This window comes from Rutilus rutilus (assembly GCF_951802725.1).
Source record: "Rutilus rutilus genome assembly, chromosome: 11".
NCBI classification, from domain to species: Eukaryota; Metazoa; Chordata; class Actinopteri; order Cypriniformes; family Leuciscidae; genus Rutilus; species Rutilus rutilus.
In genome coordinates, this window is record NC_140216.1 from 8,611,221 (window position 1) to 8,634,593 (window position 23,373).

Sequence of the window (23,373 nt, forward strand, 5' to 3'; positions counted from 1 at the left end):
TTCTGTGGCCAGGATCCCAGCTAACAGGGAACGTTCTCAGGGCTTTGGCATGTTTCTCTCAAAAAGTTAATAACAAACGTTCTTCCAATAACAAAAGGCGCAATATGTAAGATTTATGGATTAAAATATTCAAAAAGCACTAGAACAATGTTATATTTTGTTGCCTTGTATACTTACATTGTCCCAAATGTTTTCAACAATGTTAAAATCCAGAGAAAGATGCAACTTTGACCAGTGTAAATGTCTGTGTCATTGTGTCGCCTGTCAGTAACGTCATATCCATGTTACCCTCGATTTCCGGTTTTACTTCCATAGAAACCATGAAAACATCAAAGGGCCTGTTTACGCCTGGTATTAAGATGTGTTTTGGTCGATCAGATCACAAGTCGAAGAGGGAGACACATTCCCGTTTACACCTGGTGTTTTAATCCGTCTCTTTTATCCACTTTCAACCACTTATGTCCTGATTTCTTCGAGGGAAGGGTCAATACGCTGGTAAATGTGTGTATATATGTGCGTGTGTGTATATATATATATATATATATATATATATCTTTTTATTTTTTATCTAATGGATAAAATAAGCTTGTCTAATTAATATATGAATTTTGCCTGAAGACGTCAGAAAAACATACAGAGAACAGCAGCTTTTCTTTCTGCTCTGATAGTCGCATCATGCCGAACGATGTGAGCGCGTGTTCAAAATCAGGAATAGTGAGAGAACATTGTGCTTGGTATGTTTTTCATCTTCAAACCAAACCAAACCGATAAAGTTTAAATCCCATCTGGCTAGCGCCTGTAACATATCCTCTGAATGAGAGTTGCTGAACCCAAGTGCAGTTTATTTATATCCAAACGTGATCAAAATACAGAGCAAAGACTTGATATGCATAACTTGACATGACTTGACAGAAACAAACACTCACCACACAGTGGTTACAGGGAAAACAATACTTGACAAAGACACATGGCAGAGGGCTCTGGAACGACGGCCATCTTGGCAGAGGGCTCTGGAACGGCGGGCATGACGCGAGAGGCTCAGGCTCGACAGGCATGACTTGAACAGTCTCTGGCTTGGCAGGTACTGTGGGATTGCAGGGCTCCTCATCCGCAAAACCCACAGTAAATGAGCCGCTCAACAGAGGGGCATGGTCAATATATTGACTTAGAGTCCAGTGAGGGGTATTGTCATGCATGAGGTAACTAAGAAAGTCATTAAGTCCATGGCAAAAAATGTCCTTTAAGGCAACATCATTAAAGTCCACCACATGGCAAAGCTCACAAAACTCTTCAACATAATACTCTATAGGACGGTTAACTTGACGGAGGCACAAAAGACGAACTGCTGGGTCCATGTTAAGGTCCGGCCCTGACCCCGACCCCCGAATGAAGGACACATCTTGTCCTCTATCATACAGCATTAAAAGCAAGTGGAATATTTGATATATTATATCTTGTCTGCATGATGCTTTCCCAGATTGTATACTAGATAAAGCAGATAAGCTGTCAGAAGCTAAGGTTACATTTTGGTTCTGATTATTTTCTTCCAACCACTGTATTGCCAATAAAATTCCTAAAAGCGCTGCCGTGTATACCGATAAATGATCTGTTGTTCTTTTTTGGACTGCTATTTCATAATGAGGAATGAAGAAAGCAGCACCAGTACTCTGGTCTGGCTCAGCAGTCTCTGGTTGCTTTGATCCATCTGTAAATATTAATAGTTTATCTTGATAAAGGTCCATATAGTTTTGAACTATTATCCTCTGTGGCATAATTATAGATTTTTCTTTTAACATTTGTTGAAGGCTTATATCTACATATGACTTTATGAATTTCCAAGGTGGCACAGTTGATAATGCCACCGTGGGGCTTACTTGAAGCTCGCTGAGGCTTGCATTTTGTGCTTTTGCATTTCCTATCCATCCAAAACTGTAATAATTAGTTCTACTATGTTCTGAGCAATCTTGTAAGGTGACCTTTGTGGGATGTATCCCGCTATGTCCTTGTAAATTTATCCAATGCGCCAGCATAATCGTAACCCTCCTTATACGTAAAGGCATCTCTCCTGCCTCAACCTGTAATGCAGTCACTGGTGATGATTTAAATGCTCTAGTGCAAATCCGAAGTGCCTGTGCCTGTTCCACATCAAGTTTTTTAAGGTTTGATTCTGATGCTGACATATATGCTAGGCGACCATAATCTAATGCTGTTCTTAAAAGAGCCTGATAGATGTTTATGAGTGATGTTCTGCTTGCTCCCCAGTCTTGCCCTGATAAACACCTCAAAACATTATTAATCTTTTTACACTTATTCCTAACTTTATCAATATGTTGACATGTCAACTTCTCATCAAAGAACACTCACAAGAATCTTACAACCTACAACCTTACAAACATAACTTGTAATTGAGATTGAAAGTTTAAATACCCATTTATTTGTCCACTGTTCTATTTTCCCTATTACATTTAGCATTTTCCATCTTAAAAATGCTATATTCCGACCTCTAACCCAGAGTGCCCCATCATCCGCATAAAGTGACTTGCCTATGTTTCCTTCAACCTGATCAAATATGTCATTAATCTAAACTAAGTTTTCTCTAGTTGTGAAGTTAATGCTATAGGTCTATAACTAGATGGATCTGACTTAAAAATCCCAGGTTTGAGTATCGGAATTATAATTGCCTGTTTCCATATTAATGCGAGTTTACCTGCATTCCATACCATATTGAACAGCCTTAATATTATCTCAAGTGTAACGTCTTTCATGTGACCTAGCATAGCATATACCATCTTTCCCTGGTGTCGTTTGTCGTGTGTTTGATATAGCTCTTTTTAGCTCAAATAGAGTAAATGCCAAATCCAGATCTCCCCCTGTTATATTACTTCTTTCTACTATTCCTGGATTTTGAGCAAGTGTCTGGTCTCTACACTGCTTAGCTGTTGAGGATAGATTTTTGGAGCTGTGCATCTTCACAAAATGTTTAACAAAAAAATCTGCTTTTTCTGCATTACTAATTGCATTGTATAACACTAGTATTTCCACATTGCTTCTTATTCCACTAATTTTCCTTATTGTTCTCCATATGTCTGACAACTGAGTTTCTCTTCCAATTCTATTACAGAATAGTCTCCAATATTCACGTTTGGCTGTCCTAATTGTTTTCCTAACTACTGCTTGCGTCCTTTTGTAGTTAATCAAAGTTTGCAGAGTATGGTGGGCTTTAATCTGCTTAAACATTTTATTCCTCTTCTTAATTGCTGTACTACAGCTCTCATCCCACCATGGCTCACTCTTTTTCCATTTACTTCCTGCATTTTTAGGAATTGTTTCTACAGCTGCTGTAACCACATTTTCATTCATTTCTTCTACTTCTGTTATATTTTTATTCAATAATTCTACAGACTTAACTTCACTCAGCATTTGAAATGACTGCCAATCAGCTTTATCAAACTTCCATCTTGGTGTTCTCACTTCACTATCATGATCCTGGTTATTATTGTATCTCCACGCCAATCCTGGTTATTATTGGATAATGATCACTACCTGTCGACTGGTTTAAAACTTCCCAAGTGCTGATTCCTGCAATAACAGTTGACATTATTGTCAGATCAATAACACTTTCTGTATTATGTGAGCTAAGACCTTGTACCCTTCCCGTCATTAATACATACCACATTTTATCATCTAGAATTCTTCTATTATTGATCCATTTGCATCTGTATTCCTACTCCCCCATAATCCCGACAGCATCCTACTTCCCCTTGTATAATCCCACATACTGCATTCAGTATACCAGTGCTCAGCTAGGTCTGTTACAGGGATTATAGTAATTGATTATCATTGTACTGTCTCTTCTTGTCCATACTTTGATTACAACAGATTCATGTTCTTTTCCTTTTTGATTAGTTCATCTTTTTATCCCATTTCTTACAAAAATTGCCACCCCTCCACCTTTTCCTGTTTCCCTATCATTTCTAATTGCAGTATATCCAGATATCACAAAGTCTAACTGGTTTCAACCATGTCTCCTGTACACATATTGCATGGGGTTTATCTGATAAATCAGAAACAAACTTTTTTAATTATTGTCCATTAGTTATAAGACTCCTAGCATTCCATTGCAATATAACTATGAAGATCCACCAACCCATGATTGAGATTCAGAGATTCCTGCAGTTAACATTTCTTCCACAACTTCACAGCTAAGACCTTTAATACCAAGGTATTTTTCCACCGTTTTAACTATTATTTTGATCTTTTCAGTCTTCCTCTCTGTTTGTGCTGAACAATTTATCACTTCAACCATAAACACAAATACATTTTTGCTCATAATTAGCAAATTAGCAAAATAATTAGCTTTGCCACCATATTTCCACAGCTCCCGCAAGGTATATCTTTAGTTTCAATGTTTGCTTCTTTAGTTTCTTTGTTTGTCGATTTATAAACAATCTTTTCTCTAGACACTTTCTTTACAGCTTCCGCATATGTTATTCCTTGTAATGCCTTCACTCGTTTCACCTCCACTGCCCTTTTGCTGGCTTCACAGCCGCGGTAAGCTGAACTGTGCTCTCCTCCACAGTTGCAGCATTTAAGCTTTATTCCTTCTCCACACTTCCCGTACTCATGTTCGCCTGCACATATACCACATCTCTGTTTGTCCTTACATATTGCTGCCACATGACATTATTTTTTGCACTTAAAGCACCTCAGTGGTGGAGGAATATATGGCCTAACTTCATAGCTCATGTGTACACCTTAACGGGAAGTCTCGCTTCATCAAACTTAATCATAACAGAGAACCTATATTGCATTTTCCCCCATTTCTACTTAAGGCGTTTTACTTTCAGTACTTTTGCCCCTGTCATATTATCTTTCATTTGTTCTTCTGAAACATCTGTAGGTATTCCTGAAATGACTCCTCAAATCAACTTTTTGTACTCAAACAACGAACACTGCACTCTCTTATTATCTATTTTATTCAGTCGTAAGGCTCTTTCTTGCTGCACTTTTTTTCTACAAACAATCAACAGTGATCCGTTTCTCAATACCTCTAGCATTTTTTTCCTCACCCAGCAATTTGTTTATTGCTTTTGTTAATTTAACCGGGTTCAACTCACCAAACGTCGTCCCTTCTTCATTTAATTTTACGATCACTTTATGTTCCTCTTGCTTCCTTGCTGTTACAATATCACTTTGCTCACTATCAGTTTCATCCATATTAGATGTTACATTATCCTTTTTTTTTTCGTTTTCTCGATCGTACTACGTTCCATAGACTACTATCTCCCCCGCCATCTTCTTCCCAAATCCCATCTTTCTTCCTGACTCGTCACTTCCTTCTGCCATCTCCTGTCCAGTCACAGCCAAGCCGAGCCGAGCCGAGCCGAGCCGAGCCAACCGCCCGTTCCAGTGTTTGGACCAGACGAGATCTCGATCGCAAAAAACACGTAAATGTTAAAGAAGTCTTACTATTTCAAAAGAACATTCGACAAAGACACATAACAAACATGAGGGCTTAAATACATACAAGGACTAACCACTAAACAAGACACACCTGTAAACATGATTAGACAATTAACCAATGACAACATGACAAAAGAGACAAGGGAAGCACATGGCAGGATCACATGAGGGCAAGGGAATCACATGACAAGACAGGAAACATGACTGACACGAAACAATACCAAAACAAGACGTGACAGCGCCCTTCAGGAGAGTAGTCGGTCTTTTGCAGCTGTTCGAACGCATTCGACCACATGAGCGTCTACTACGAAAGCAATCCGGTCTAATGCATTTTCCACTACCTCTGGAAGTGGTCGAAAGTGGACAATCTCAAAATGTTTTAGAACTTGTTTACACGTATATTTAGCGTCGTACGCTTGTGATCCAATTGACCAAAATGCATCTTAATACCAGGTGTAAACAATGCCTTTAATATATTATGTGTTTTATTAGACAGGTGAGAAACTGTTTAGAAACCTTTATCGACAGAAAACTAATCAGCGCGAGGAGGGCTATATATATAATTAGCCGACTATACTATAATTAGCTGACCTCTGTCCCATGACAGTTTTCCAGCATCCCTCCTCCACCCCAACTCCTCACTCTTATCTGTTCTCATCCCAGCCAGGGAAACAGGGGAAGTACCCTGGGATATGGCCACATTCCGAGCTCAGAGCCCTCCTCCCGGACAGCACGCCAAATACGCATACTCTACTATTTGATTATGCAAGTGTGAACTCATGAAATAATGTTTTCATAACTTAATGGGAACGTTAGCAAAATATTCTTTGAGCATATGTGACAGATTTAAATATGTATTTTATAAATCCCTAAATCTTTGAAACATTGACAGCACTATAGTCATGCTATTTTGAATGTGTGTAAAAAGGTTAATAAAATGTAAATAATTAATTTGTATGTAAATTTGGGTTCATCTGCGATCTATTAGTTTGGCACAATCACTCTATGGGCACAATGCGATGTGCAATCGATTACCCTTGTCTTGTTGAACACTAGGGGGAGAACTAGCGGGGGTTTTCCATTCCACATAAAGTTTGCAGTGGGGAAACATCAGCGAGTTTCTTCCCCTCTATTCAGGGGTTCAACACATATATTTGTTATCTGGGAGAACAGTAATGAAGAACATCTTCTGCAATGTTGAGAGCAAGCTTGTGCTACGAGACGAGAAGGAACGAATATTATTACAAGTCTGACAGTAGCCAACCGTTCCGTATAATACGGAATCGTCCCGTATTTGACACAAGTCTTGTTCAGTTCCGTATTTTTGAGAATCAATTCAGTGCAAATCCAGGACAGACACATAGCCGCCTTCTAATTTATGTCAGACTATGAACGAAGACATTTGTAGGCTATGAGAAAAAAACCCGACGGTGCGGTAGATACTAATTTCTCCCCCTGTTTGTCTATGATCATCAGCATAGCGTTTTTAACATCTTGGAACATCATCAGAGAATGCCCTTTTAATTGGTCGTTTCAGTCATTGTGAGTCACGTATCGTAGCAACGATGACAACAAGTCACAACAGCGGGAAATGTAAAAATGACTATATAAGCAGCCGGCGAAAAAGAAAAGAGCACAGAAACGTAAAATTGAATGGGATTAAAATACCCGTGGCTGGAATGCGTGAGGGACAATGAATATAAAGCCTGTTTTATGCTTCTGCGTCGAACTGCCGCCGTAGCTACGTCGTAGGCTGTGTGTAGCGCGCGTACCCTACGGCGTACCCTGACGTGCACCTCTCCAAAAATGTAACAACGCGTCAATTCTACGCGGACACAAGCGCTGTGATTGGTCTGCCAGAACCCCTCCCTCGGGGTTTCACACGCTCCCTAGGTACGCGTCAACGCGGACAACGACACAGAAGTATAAATTAAAACCAACACGTTGCCTACGGCGTATAGGCTCCGGCGTAGGTCCGACGCAGAAGTATAATGAGGCCTAAAGCCTGTTTTATGCTTCTGCGTCGAACTGCCGCCGTAGCTACGTCGTAGGCTGTGTGTAGCGCGCGTACCCTACGGCGTACCCTGACGTGCACCTCTCCAAAAATGTAACAACGCGTCAATTCGACGCGGACACAAGCGCTGTGATTGGTCTGCCAGAACCCCTCCCTCGGGGTTTCACACGCTCCCTAGGTGCGCGTCAACGCGGACAACGACACAGAAGTATAAATTAAAACCAACACGTTGCCTACGGCGTATAGGCTCCGGCGTAGGTCCGACGCAGAAGTATAATGAGGCCTTTAAGGCCAATTGTACCATATGCCGTCACGGTTTTTTTTTTTTTTCGTTTGTCACGGCGGAGTGTGTGCTATTAAGCAGCACGCATCAGGAGATAATCTAATAATTCTATTGAATAAGTTAAGTTCGCACACAAGGCTACAGAAAACTGTTGTGTTTATTTTTCTTCAAATGCAGTCTAAGCCGGTGAGTTTTGAATGTTATATGTTGTATTTGTTTAAGTTAAAAATAAAACGTATTATAAACTAAACAAATCCATGGTTCATTGTTGGCAAAATGATCATGATAGCCTTTATATTTCACATCTATGTGGTTCAGTCTTGTATATTGATTAGGCTTGTATATTGTATAGGCTATTGTATATGAATTTAGTCTTGTATATTGACTACTTTGCTATTCTATAAATATATAGGCCTAATAAGTTGTATTATAATATGCTATAAGGTATGAAATATATTTATCTAAATGTATCAATTAGTTTCCACAATATTCACCAGAAGTCATAATTTCAGGGGTTATTTAAAAAAAAAAAAAAAAAAAAAAAAAAAAATGAATTGCAACACTTGCTACAACCTGTCAAACCTAAGCCCATTTCCAATACTTTTTAACCTAAATTAATTTGTTGAAGACTAACTTACTTTTTTTTTTTTTTACTAAAATTGACTAAAACTTTTTTGAGTTTTCGTCGACTAAAACTTGACTAAAACCTTTTTGTGTTTTCGTCGACTAAAACTTGACTAAAACTATCAAGTTTATAAGTGACTAAAATGTGACTAAAACTAAAAAGCATTTTCGTCCAAAAGACTAAGACTAAGACTAAAACTAAAAGGGCTGCCAAAAACAACACTCATTAATAATGATCACAATGCCAGAAATAATAAAAGCAGTGACAGCAACATAACATGCTATACACTTCTAACAGATAAATAAATAAATAAATATATATACTGTATATGTATGTATGTATGTGTGTGTGTGTGGCCTGGTAAACCCTACATTATGGGGACATTTTTAGTCCCCATGAGGACATAAAAAAAAATCTGTTAAATTTACGGTAAATAAAAAAACAGGCAGCTGTGGTTGCCAGAAAATTACCGTAAAAAATACGGTAGCAACATTTGAGGTTATACAGACTAAGCTTAAATATACAGTATATTTCATAATATGATAAAATGTTAATCTACTGATCTTTTGAAGTGCTAATATCTATTTTGTACCATTGTATAACACTAAAAACCACCAAATCACAATGGTGATGAGAGTTACATGATGAATCAAAGCTCGTCACTAACAGCTTTTCCAAGAAGCTGTACAGTGTTATTTACACAAACACAAAACACCATCATGGTAACAAACACACATGAAATTTAAAAAATGCTACATTAATATAACAACACTGAATGTAACATAAAACCCTAATGTACATAACTGATTAGAAAAAAGTAAGAAAAACTATAAAGAAACATTTATTTCAACAAAAATACATCAAATGTGAAGTGTCACGCTGGGAATTGTGGAAAATGTACGTTTTTTCACTGTAAATTATACAATGATGTTCTTTTTCACCTCCAAAAACTTTTTTTGTATTTTACAGTAAAATTACATTAAATGTACAGTTAGATCCATCACAGTTATTCACCGTATATAGTGCAGAAACTTTCTGTTAACCAATTAACAGTTTTTCACCGTTTTACCGTTAAAATCATGATAATTGTTTACAGTGAGCTATAAATCAAGTATTTTGAAAGTGTAAAAATTCGGAAAGTTTTCTGTGATGGCTAGGTTTAGGGGTAGGGTTAATGTAAGGAGATAGAATATACAGTTTGTACAGAATAAAATCATAATGTCAATAGAAAGTCCCTATGAAACGTAAAAACAATGTGTGTGTTCATCTTAATCAACTACCTATATATAAAATGTCATAAACAGCTATTAGATTTAAGGGATGATAAGGAAAGAGTGGATATGGTGCGATTAAATTGTGTCACTTGTCTTTATCAATAATAAGATGGCAGTCTAGGAGATGCTCTGGAGATCCGCCAGCTGAATGAGTCACGGCCTGTCCACGCTCATGGAGGAAGGCGAGTAACACGGCTGTGATCTCGTTCCTGCAGATGGGGCCTGTGACTCTGCCTGTTTGCTCCTGATAACACTGCTGGAATTGTTCCTTGCTTCACTCCCCCTCACATTTATCAAAAGCGAGTACAATGACATCCTTCAGTGCTGCTGCATGGCTGAGGTGCTTTCATGGCTGTTGGCCATCAAACGAACATCCCCAGCACTCACACAAATATCAGTCTGGAAAATGTTATGGGTTTACATGAGACGACAACATTCTGACAAAAACGGTTGTTTTGTGATCATCACCAGCAAAATGATTGTAACACATTTGCATCTAAGTGTCTGCCATAGCTTTGCTATCATGCAAGGTGTTAGTTCAACACAGGTGTTCTGAGTGGTTCTTAGGCATGCTGAAAAATCCAGGATTGTTGGTCACTAGCAGGTATTTTTCCCATGCTGAGTAAAGCATGGGATGCTGGTTTGCTGGTCCCCAGTATGGGAAGCTGGAGTGCTGGTGGACCAACTACACCATGCTCAGATGACTATGCTGGTCCACCAGCTAGACCATCCTGGACCGACATGGAATTCATGCTGGTTAAAGGCCCGTTCACACCAAGAACGATAACTATAAAGATTACTATAGTGTCCACACCTCTATGGTTCACACCAGTGGACGATATTGTTCTGTTTATTCTACGTGCATGCTTGTCTGCTGCTTTAAACGCTCGAGCTTATTACAGCAGGATGGATTCTGATTGGCTGTCAATGTTTTTATCGTTCATCAGCTGGATAAAATCGTTCTGAAAGTGATTCCAACGATATTGTTTCTCTGTGCCGTTATCGTTATAGCTGTGGTGTGAACTCTGCTATTCTTTAACATTGAGAAAGATTTTTAGAACTATATCTTTATCGTTATCTTTATAGTTATTGTCCTTGGTGTGAACGAGCCTTAATGCAGGGGGGTGTTACTACATCCAGATGTTATAGGGCATTCCCAGCTAACAAAAATATGTTCTAAGAACGTTTTACTAACGTTCCCATGAAAATGTTATTTCTGATTGTTCTCTGAATGTTCAAAGTATCCAGGTTTTTTAATGTTTAAACAAAGGGCGCTGTCATGTCTTGTTTTGGTTCATGTTTCATGTCGGTCATGTTTCCTGTCTTGTCATGTAATTCCCTTGCCCTCATCTGATCCTGCCCTGAGCTATACCCTCTTGTGTCATGTTGTCATGAGTTAATTGTCTATCATGTGTGTCTTGTTTAGTGATTATGTATTTAAGCCCTCATGTTTGCCATGTGTCTTTGTCAAGCATTGTTTGTGTAATCACTGTTTGGTAAGGTTCATGTTCATGTTCATGTTCATGTTCATGTTCATGTTCATGTTCATGTTCATGTTCTACCAAGCCAAGTCTATGTTTGTTTTATGTGCTGATCATGCTTTGGCTGCACTTGGTTTCTATCACTTGCCTTCAGTGGACTCCCTTTACAGGAACATTCCATTCCATCATTCTGCAAGCATTTTGGGGACGTTACTTTTGAATGTCCTCTGAACATTTTGAAACAAGTGGTAACATTTAAGGGGGTGGCACAGTGGCACTGTTGCCTCACAGCAAGAAGGTCCCCGGCTGAGCCAGGAGCCACTTTCTGTGTGGAGTTTGCATGTTCTCCCTGTGTCAGCTTGGGTTTCCTCCAGGTACGTTGGTTTAGGTGAATTGGACAGTCAAAAATTGCCCCTGTGATGGACTGGCCCATCTGTCCAGGGTGCTTTTCCCTGCCTTTGGCCTAAGAAACTGGGATAGGCTCCAGCCTTATGACTTGGAAAGGTATAGAAAGAGAGAGAGAGTTACAATTAAACAATATCCTATAACTAAATATCTATTTCCTATAACTAAATCCTGAAAACTAAACCATCTCCCTTTTTGGTTCATGCAATTAAAATATTTTTTTCCGCTAAGCATGTTTATTTCATGACACCACTATCACAGCAGAAGAGTTCCCTACCCTGGGGTGAGAAATGAATAAAACATGATGGAGAAGAGAGAGATCTAGTCAGCAATCTGAAAGAGACTGGCACAGATAGTCACCTTGTCTGGTTTCCCTGTCCTCCATTTCACCTCCCCGTGTTTCCGCTGCATCTCCCGCCGGCTCCTTTCCACTCCGCGTGTGTTTAATATTTTACGATGACAACGGGGACGATCAGTCGATATGAAAGCCTGTTTGCTATACGTTTAGGACAACAAAGTCACTTCATTACACTTCACAAAATAGCACATACTTTATTGCAATATTACTGCCTAGCCTATATTTCTTTGTAATGGTGACATTTGTATTGACCTTGCTGTTATGAGCGAGACAGTCCTTGTCTGTCCTTTATAAACTCACAGCATCTGGCTTTTATAACAGAATTTGTGTGCTAAAATTATACTGTTGAATAGCGTGTTGTTTAGCTAAATCAATGCCCATTATTTCTCCCATCACAGGCATAAGCCCCCATGCACAGAGGAGACCGCAGGGCGATGTTTGTGTGTTATCAAAGGCTGACTCAAGCGCTCTGCTTCAGTGTGCAGAGGTAGCAATAAAACTCTCTGTCTATGCGTTGTGTCACAGCTGAATGCTTTAACAGAGACTCACCCACACATCTGAAATGCTCAGCGCTTTGTCAAGGACATCTAGTCTTTCTTCCCATTTTCTCCACATGCTTTAGCCTTTTTTAGAGCACCAGAAGGTCTTAACACTCTGACAAGATATAGAAACGAATGGAGTGACCTTTTTAATAACCCTCATGAGTCATGACTCTCTCCCACTGTTATTTAAAAATATTGTTTTTCCAGGCTGTTAAACTCCTAAAAACATGAAGTTATAGCCGTAAAGAAACAGTTCACCATTTTGTTCAGTTTTCTGTATGGGAAAGAGGGACCAGCACAATCTTCAAAAAATTTGTTGGAAGTTTGAAAGAACACAACGGTGAGTGAATAGAGTGGCGCATGTATGACGTCACTTTGTAGGCCAAAACGCAGAGGCGAGATACTGTAGCATTTTAGCACTTCCGGTTCCATCGTCCCAAAGTCTGTGTTTTTTGGGGGTTTTGGTTAAATGGCTTATATAAGGTCAATGGTGAACACAAGCTACGACTATAATACATCAGTATTACCCCACTCGGGATTTTTTAAAGTTGTTACGTGCCTTGAAAAAGCTGGAAGCTTAGTGATGGTGAAGTTGTGGGACTGTGATGTAGTTAGTTTATTATCTAACTTTAGCTTTTTACTTCTGGTGACTGCATTTAGGCTTCAAAATTCATAAAAGTTGTGTTCATCTGTGAAAATTATCGTGATGGACAAAATGTATAAGTATTAGAAACTTTTGTTGATCACAGAGCTTGTTTTTCTTAAATAATCCAAAAGCATATATGGGAAAATCCTTTTGGGTTTTTGTCAAGGGAACCAGTGTGATGCCAACAGCCGATTGGCCTTCAAAGTGACTTCATACCTGCACCACTCTATGATGACAGTATTTTCATTTTTGTGTGACTGTTCCTTTAAGAAACATGTTGTACTCTGAACCAAAAAAATAACTTCTGTCATCATTTACTCACCCTTATATTTAAATCCGTTTAAAAATATTAAAAAAGTCATTGCAACATTTGATCTCATAATTCTGACTTTATTTCTCACAGTTCTTTTAAACAAAAGTTTACATCTCACATTTGACTTTTCCCCTCAGAATTATGAGTTTATAACACAATTAGGAGCCATTAAAATAGATTCCATGAAAAAGGAAGTTAAAAAAGTTATAATATAAACGTGTGATTCCAAAATAAATAAATAAAAAGTTAAGAGATTAAAAACTCCAAACCTGTATGACTTTCTTCTGTGAAACATAAAATACATTTTATGAAGAATTGTATGAGGGGGGGAGTGTAACCAATGTATTCAAGTGGATTCAGTCATAATGAATATTTTTTTATTTCAATAAACCAGTTAGTATATAAGTTAACACAAAAAGCACATTTTAGGTAACTTAATTTATCACAAAGTAGAGATATATTGAGAAAGCAGAGCTCCTTCTGAAGGTTTCCAGCCTAACATGCGATATTGACCTTGAATATGTAAACAGATACAGATGAATATCGCTGATAAAGAGCTTGATTTATAGATCTGCTGAGCAGAGACTGTGTTTTGCGCATTCACACCAGCACCTGGACACAGTTTGATGAAATGCAGCTAGACTCAGGTTAAGTACAAATCTAAAGGGCATGGCGGTGAGCCAGCTAACTGACTCTACCAATGAGAGTGCTTGGTTTTCTAGTCCACGCTGCAAGGGTAATCAAGAGAACGGGCATGACAAAACCAACCGTTCTTGCCATTACTTACAGGATCTGTCACAGTAAATCATTCTGACTCTATGTGCTGTCAACTGCCAGGTGCAAAGACGCGCATTCATGATTCACACTGAGCAGAAAAGTCTTTGATATGCAGATCACTGCTTGTCACATGTGGCTTTTGTCTCGGCTATGGCTTGTCTTGAGCTTAATATCTGACGTTCTCCAAGCCGAGTGCCTGATGCAGACAGTTAGATAAATAAATAAATAAATGCAGTCAAAATATGTCAACAAAAGCAATCATATATATAGTCAACATTTGATCAAAGTTATACATGCATTTTGACAATTTTGTACATTCATTTTTTTTTATACATGAATTTGGACAACTTTGACAAACTTTTTTGATCCACTTCAAATGTTGACTACTGTATATGCAGCTCTTATTCTGATCGGGCAATTGAATATACCTAGAGATTGGCATGGGGTACTTTCCATAAGATCATCTCTCAATGCAAATCAAACTAGCTATTAGGCTAACTGAAATAAAACCATGCCAATCTCTAGGTATGGTGAAGGCTATGTGATGATGTGGGGCTATTTTAATTCCAAAGGCCAAGGGAACTTTATCAGGATGCATAGTATCCTAAAAAAAAAAAAAAAAAAAAAACTTAAAAATAAAAATCTGCCTGCCTCTATGGGAATTTAACATAGGGGTGTCCAAACTTATGCACCCTGTATTTTAAGGAAGAACATTTATTTATTTACGATACATTATTCATTCACAAAGAAAATTGGTGTCCTTAAAGGTTGGATTTTTCCAATTTTTTTTAATTAAGGCATTAAGTTCAGTTTCCAAAAGATGAATTTTTATTCCTCTTTTTAGTCAACTTTAGTATGGGTGTCTAAACTTATGCATAGCACTGTAAATGCTGTAAACAATGACCTCTAAACTGAGCATCTCAAATAACCCTTACATAAAAATATAATTCAAGATGTTATATATAATAATAAAGGAGATGTTTTGCCTGTCAGTATTTGATCATCTCATAACATGTTAAGTGTGTATATAGGTTACAGGTTTAGTGTATATAGGTTACAGAGATAACTGTCTGTTGAAGACTTCTTTTATGCCCATTCCACATAAAAGCTGCTGCATTCAGTCTTCAGACCATTACAATGTGTTTGACTTTGACACAAACAATTCTAAGCTACTGTTGGATTTAAATTCCAATCAAGTGGCACCTCTGACAGAAAACTACTTCATTTCACAAGTTTAAATTGGCAGCACCGCTTGCTTTTCTTCCGCTCTGGCAGGTCTCAGTTGGCAGAGCGGCAACATGATCCGAATATTTACACATGCCAGCAAATGGATCATCTGAGGCTGCTTTTCTCTCCTTTGTATGTGTGTATATATATCTGTATATCTGTGGAGTACAGCCAGGCTTTTTCATGTGTTATTCATGCATAACCTTGAAGGAGATAACAGGCCATTAATAAAGCACCAGACAGTCAGTGTGCGACTTACGCTTTCCTAAACTAAACACAGGTGCATTAGTGTTGACATGGTCTCGCTATGTCAGTCTGAAATGTTTGCACTTATTGAAGTGGACGAAATTGCTATTTCAACTTGGGTCATTGACAAATAAGAATGTCTAAGGTGATGAAAAGGAATTTAAAATTATAGTCTTTTTTTTCTGCAAACTAATTTTCTAAATATATTATGAATATCGGACATGATGGCTTACTTGTCACATGACAACAAAATGGCTTCCTGTATGTTGGTTACACCCAACTATCAATTAGTTTGAAAGAAGTCTCTTATGCTCACCAAGACTGCATTTATTTGGTCAAAAATATACAAATATACAAATATTTATAAAACATTATTACAATTAAAAATATCCATGTTCTATTTTAATATATTTTGTTGTGCTGTTTTTTTTTGTGTGTGTGTGTGTGTGTGTGTGTGTGTGTGTGTGTGTGTGTGTGTGTGTGTGTGTGTGTGTGTGTGTGTGTGTGTGTGTGTGTGTGTGTGTGTGTGTGTGAAAACCATGATACATGTTTTTTCTTGATGAAAAACAAGTTTAAAAGAAAATCATTTATTTGAAACTGAAATCTTTTAACATTACAAATGTCTTTATTGTCACGTTATCAATTTAATGCATTGTTGCTGAATAAAATGTTCTTTTAAAAGAAAAAAATCTTTCTGACTCCAAACCTTTGAACAATAGTGTATATACAGTATAATATATAAATAATATAATAAAAGTCAGTTTAATGCAATTCAAGTTTATCCAAGTTGATTGTATAGCAACTTTTTTTTACAGTGTAATATTTCATATTTAATATTTCTAGTAGTATATTTCTACTAATATTTTACAAAACTGCATATTAAGAAATAATAATAAAATACTAGTACTTTTCCCTCTATGAATTATGGCCAATTTATACAATGATTTTTCTTAGGAGATATTTTATTTTTGACTTTATGCCTCACAAAAAAATATATATATCTGCATGAATTTTATTTCAGAAATTAAAAACATGTTCATCATAGAAGAGATGCATTCAAGTCATTGTCTATATAAAAAAAAGAGTATTCTTTCCATTGCACATATCCGTTTATTTGCACGTACAGTAAGCGTTTAGGTCTTTTAATCAGAAACGTACACATCGTTATCGACTCAGTGTTTTCCTTAGAAGAAGGTGAGAAATGATTTCAAAGGAAGCAACTGTAAGATGATGTAATGTTCCCAAAGCGTGATGGTCCCGTCCCGTCTCTGATGTGGACAGTGCAGCAGTTCCACTGGCTGCAACACAAGACACGAGCGGGAGTGAGAGGCAGCTCCCATGTCCTGTGTTGCAGCCCCTGGCCCAGCCACAGCTCACCTTCATCTCTACCACTTCTGCTGCCTAACTGCAAAACAAGATAAAGAGGCACAGAATAAGTATAAAGGACAGAGAAATTGAGGGGGAGAGATATAGAATGGCGTGTATGTGAGAAGGAGAGAAAAAGAGAGAAAGAACGCTTCCGTGTCTTGAATACCACATCAATCCCAAACACTGAAAATAGCTTTCCTGTTTCATCTCGTATCGGACTAGCCCTGCCTCTCACACGCGCGTGCCCACGCCAGGGGAACGCAGACACTCTGGCCCATATTGCTTAAAGTGAGGTTAATGACATTGTAAGGCACCTTCCAGCAAAGACAGAGAATCTCTCGAGAGCCTTCCTCATATATCGAGCAAAGTCAGAGAAAAGCATTTCCATTTTTATCACAGGTATGCAAATCCCACAGGAAGATGAAACAGAAGGGCTGGTGACAAACACACAGATTATGCTTTGAATGCTTTGAAAAAGTGATAAAAAATCTATAAAAAAATCCACGTTTATATCGTGTTGTTTGTATATACCATGCATTCTTTGAAGTATCTTGAAGTACCATAATAATTTATTACCTTTCATGTCGTGTGTAATATAGCTGTTTGTGAATGTAAAAGTTCTGCAAAGTTTTAAATATCAAAGTGCACGACAAATAAAGTGATTGCCTCCTAAAAGAAAGAAGCGATTGCTAACAAGTCGACAGCAATTCCAGTCTCACTTCCTGTTACACACCTACGTGACAATGTAACAAATTTGCATAATGCAGCCTATGGTCTTCATTGGCTCCCAGTGAACAACGTCTACTTTGACCCGCCCTCAAACACTGAGGTTGTAGCTGAGGCCTGGAAGAGTTTGGTTTGTGTTGTTGGGAAGACGTTGTTTTCAGTGCTGCGAATCCTCTTTGCATGCACTTCCAAAGGTTTGGTGACTCGGGCTCAAATTGATACAGAAACAAATTATGCCATCGTTACTGTTCGTATCACTGTCTATTCGAGCGCTGAGGAAGATCTGGAGCTGAAATTCAGATTTGTTTAGTTTCCAACAAACGAATGCTTTTTGGTAAGCAGTCGACCAATCACAACATGTCGACTGGGCCGTCTGACCAATCAGAGCAGAGTAGGCTTGCGGAAAGGTGGGGTTTAGAGAGACTGAATCTTTGAACAAACAGTTTTTAGACTCTTTGGGAAATTAGGTGATGTGCAATCATGTATAAAGTTTTTTATTTTATTTTTTACCTTGGATGCATGTAAATCTATTGTAGGAGACCGCCAAAACAAAATTAGGAACCTTTAAAATAGCATAATAGGGGCACTTTAAATTAACAGTTCACCCAAAAATGACATTTTAGTCATATTTGCTACATGGAAAACATCTTAAAAACTATAAAATAAAAAAATAATAATGATAATCTTGTTGGTATTAAGCTTTTTGAAATGACATGAAAGTGAATAAATAATGACAGAACATTATTTTTTGGGTGAACTATTCATTTAATTCTCTCGCCTTCATATTCCAAATGACAACATACTTATCTCTCCCTCCCATTAAGGTGAAAGACGTCAATCAGTGAAATCTCGCAGCTCCTAGTGTGAAATTGGGTCCAACCTACTTCTGGAACTGCTGGGAGACGCACTACATGACACTTTAGCAGTCAGTCCAAGGACGACCCGGCAAGGTGAACCGAAAGAAGAGCTGGTAGGAAAAACGTACGTGCTGACAAAATGGTGAAATTCAGTCTGGACCCGATCAGATAATACGGACCTGAGAGTTCGGATGTGCGCTGCGATACGTGGTCTGGCATTGTAGAGGGAAAAGGACTCCAAAATGCGACAAAAAAAAAAGAAAAAAAAAGGGGGGGATGGTGCTTGAGTTGATCTGAGTGTGAATTATGGCACACAGGAAATAGGAAATGTCACAAAGTGAATTAGTGATTTGAAATCATACTTTTGTCACACCATAAAGCAGAGTTATTTTAAGAAAAAGTAGGCCATCTATTTAAGCATTTATTCCTATGCTTACCTGAATTGCTTTTTATCAGCGCCTCAATGAAATGGATTTAAATGGGTCTTCGTGGTTTGCTGAGGGAGCTGCGGGCGATTAATGAAAATTGTAATTAAAGAATTGATGTAAGCTAATTAGAACCACTTACACAATGGCGGCACAGAATGAAACGCATACGTGTTCAGCCTTGTAAATGCCTATTGTCTCCTTCAAAGACCACAATGGTGTACTGTACGCACCAAAACAATAGCCAAATCCCACAGAGAAGCGTTCAGTACGAAATCAATGTGAATGACTGTGCAGAGACGTGCTTTAAAGACCCTTTCCTGTATTATAAAGCTGATGTGGAGCTGTGCCCGAAAGTGTGGGCAATGACCTTGGGGTCAGAATGAGGGTCCATTGTGCTTGGTCCCACCACACAGTTCTTCCTGTGTGCGAAACAATGGATGTCCAGTTTTCAACAAGCCCACTGCAATCCACAGCCCAACAAACATCCTTCTTCTGTACCAGGCTCAGCCATCCTGCAATGTCTAGTGACAGGAACTGTACTTCTATCAGATCTATGAACAATCAGGCCAGGGGAAGCATATAGGGGCCGTCTGGGGAGCACACATTCTGTTTTAATCATATAAAAAGGGGCTTATTTAATCGATTTGATCACAGAAGCTCAGTGAAACGCTGAGAAATAACACACTGCAACACAATGTGTCGGAACGCTTTGTCAGATCTTGCTTTGCTTGTTTAGCTGATATTATGAATTGTGATCAAGTTTAGATTGGGAAAATAAGCATATTTGGCACCATAGTTCTTTCATCTTATTTCTGTAGAGCCAAGCTAGCTGACATCTGTATTCGCTACAAACTGATTATGCTGGGCAACCTGCGACACTCCATCTCATATGATTCGAGAATGGTTGAAACCGATTTTGATGCGGTTTAATAGGTTTCGCTTGCTGCGGCGTATACCGTAAAATTAATTTCCTTCCTCAGCAATATACTAGTGGTTTTGAAGAGTCTACTTGAATGAGAGGAAAATAACAACAATATCATGAGTGTTGTTTCCCTTTTCAGAAACCCATTACACCTCTCATAACACCCATAGTGCTGCTAAGATGTGCAGTTTTCTCTTCACTATCACAGTATAGCACTCTTATCCCTTGAGATACAAGAACTTCTTCACAAACAAATTGGTTCAGAGGTCAAGGCAACAGCAACATTTTGTTAAATGGTTAAGCACTCGCAATTGTTTTAAGACAAAAACCTCCAGGAATGTTTGATTATATATATAGATATTTAAAACTTGATCAAATAAAGGATGAATCATCTCATAAACCAAGGTTATTCAGAAGAGAAGGTGTAATAAAGCACATTGTCACGGGTGGTTGCAGGCAAACAGAAGAGCGCTCTAACAAAGGAGGAACTTAAATACTGACACAATTAAAGGTAATTAATGATACACCGCTGAAACAAACTAACTCATAATGGCGGTGACCATGGTAACAAAGGAGTGGCGGGAAAAATAAACAAAGGAAGACCTGACTAAGGAAAACAAACTGAGGGTACGTTTACACGACAACGATATTAAAACTGAGAAGAAGTTTTCCGCGTACGTCATTGTCAAAATGATCCCCATTCACACGGATCCGCGAAAACGACTAAAAACGCTGTATTGTGATGACAGGCCATTAGATGGCGATGAAACACTATAGATTGAACATGTAATATGCATGTGCATGACGTCATCGTTTTCAGAGATTCACGGTTTTTGTTGTTTACACAGAGACCATTTTCAAAAACTAACAATTTGAAACCCGTTTTCAAAAGTTTGCGTTTTCAGGCACCCAAAACGCCGTTGTCGTGTAACTGAACGGCCAAACTGAAACAAGAGTTTTTTCTGCTTTTTTGAAAATGTATAAAGAAACTGAACATGACTGTGACACACACATCCTGCAGTTGCGTTCCCGAGTTCGAGTCCCAGTTCAAGGTCCTTTTCAATCCTTCCTCTCTTTTTGCTTCCTGTCTGCTTTCTTTTTCAGGGTGAATTTAGGTTGTTTGGGGCACTTTTTCCCTGTCGTCTCAATGGCAAAAAATGTCCCAATCAACCTGAATTCACGCTAAATAAAGAACAACAACACATCTAAAAAAGTTTATTATTTTAATTATCAAGACAATATATGTACTTTTACAGTAAAATATTATTTAAAAGTAAGAGAACTTTAACTGATTTCAATATTAAATATTAATCTTTCTTGTGAGTTTTATGTTACATTTCGGATGTAGCTATACTGTTTATTGCATAATTTTAGTGTTGTGTATTAACCTGATGATATGTTTGTCTTTGTGGCTAACAGCCAGAAGCACCACGGCTCTTTTTACAGTGAACCTCTGGCAACCACAGCTATACTGGGAGAGTTTTTTTTTTTTTACAGTCTTATAATAATTTTCTTCAGAAAAAGTCTGTTCCAAAACCTATTCTAGAAAGAAATGATCTTTCCACACTTGCTTTAATGCTGACATCTATTTTTGTCCTGCTGACAGATTGGATGATCAAATTTCAATACGGATGAAAAGCCAGGGCTTAATGAATTGTTTACACTATATTTTCTTCATTGTCAAATGTAAATGAGGAAGGAAAATCACTATGCAAAAAATAGAGGCTTTTTAAAATGTTTCTGCATGATATGACAAGTAAAACGGTGCCAATTCACTCCCTGGTTTCATATCCATCTGTCATTTGCGCCGCCGCAAATGTGTGCCTATGCTTTACATCTACATTTAGGTGCAGTGACAGAACTATAAGAGGACTGCAAGTTTTAACCGAGTGGCTCACACGGACCTCTGCACCTCCATTTGCAGGTCTCAGCAGAATCAGAGTTGGTGTTGCATTACATATTCGTTGAGAGACTCACTCAGCTCTCTGCCTCCTACAAGCCAGTTTAGCGTTTCCAGTATGCTGACAGCACACTTCATCCCCCTCAAGACTTTGGACCTGTGAAAGGGGAAAGGCTTTATTCGCCAACACAAGCGGGTTCCTTCACTTAAAAAGGCACGGTTGATCGAGCCAGAACAACATTGGGGAGGGGGGCATATAGTTTCGCATTCAATGACACTGACATGCAACATTTTAAGCTCCAATAAGCAAAGTCAAGAATGTCCCTGCCAAATGTCTGCATCATATGCAAATAACATGTTCAAGGACAGCAGGATAATCATGAAGTAAATACATATATCTAATGTAGGCTAGGCTATATCTATTCTGGGTTGAAGTGAATTGAGAAATTAAGCTACAAAAGGAACCATTTTGCTGCAAATGAATGGAAAACGTTTGCTTGTTGCTGCCATATACATAAATAACAGCCATTACAAACATTCAGAAAGAATAATTTAAGAAATGGTGGTGGTGGTGATAATAACACGCGGCTGTTCGCAAGAGGAAAATAACCTGCAGTTTGTGGCAAAACAAATACAATGTTTAGTAACGATAAAAAGTGCACCTACCTGCAGCTGGAGTTCAATGAACACGCGCTCTTCTGAAAGGTGACGCACTGGTAACGCGCGCGCTGAAGTGAGCGCTCGCGGTCATCCTCCTCCGTCCTCCTCTAAAAACGTGAGCTCAATCAGTACCTTGTACTCTTCCCGGTCACGTATTCAGATGCCTCGTTCACAACACAAGTCTCATTTTATTTGTTCAGGCAGTGAGAGAGCGCGCGTCTACACCCCTCCGCCTCTCTGGCCGCGCGCCCGCTGAGAGTGAACGTGAACTGCTTTCTCCGCTGCCTTAAATATCCATTTGATCGACGCAGCGCCTCGGGCATCGAGTCCGTGTGATGATGAGTTCCTCTCTGTCATCTGCGAGAAGAGACGCAGCGAACGGTCCAGGAGGAGTCCGTTCTCGTGTAATGCTAAATGGGGTATTTAAGTCCCTCGACGGTAATTGCGGGAAAAACAAACAATCAGTCTTGCTTTCTGTCAAAACTGAATCTTGAAATCTTAAATCTTCTATCTTAGTTTATTTTTGACAAATGATAATCATATTGCTAATGGCAACAAGCATGATATAATATATTATAATATAGGCATATGATATTATATTATAGCTACTATTATTATATTATATTATATTATACATGATATAATAATATAATAGTAGCTATAATATAATATGCCTATGATATAATATATTATATCATGCTTGTTGCCATTTATATATATATATATATATATATATATATATATATATAATATAGCTTATATATTATTTGTCATAAATGCAGAAAAATAATAATAATAAATAATAATGAATTATTATAATAGGTTACTATTAATATCATATTATATTATTATTACGAT

At 38.2% G+C, this 23,373-nt stretch overlaps 1 long non-coding RNA gene across 1 annotated transcript; it reads right to left on the reverse strand.

Annotated features, from left to right (window-relative positions):
* Positions 1–15,171: 15,171 nt before the first annotated feature.
* On the reverse strand, positions 15,172–22,985 carry LOC311299277. The gene is made up of 3 exons (XR_014629091.1): positions 22,522–22,985; positions 21,933–22,012; positions 15,172–17,059 (listed from the first exon to the last, which is right to left on the reverse strand). It is a non-coding gene; the product is annotated as an uncharacterized lncRNA (long non-coding RNA).
* Positions 22,986–23,373: the final 388 nt, after the last annotated feature.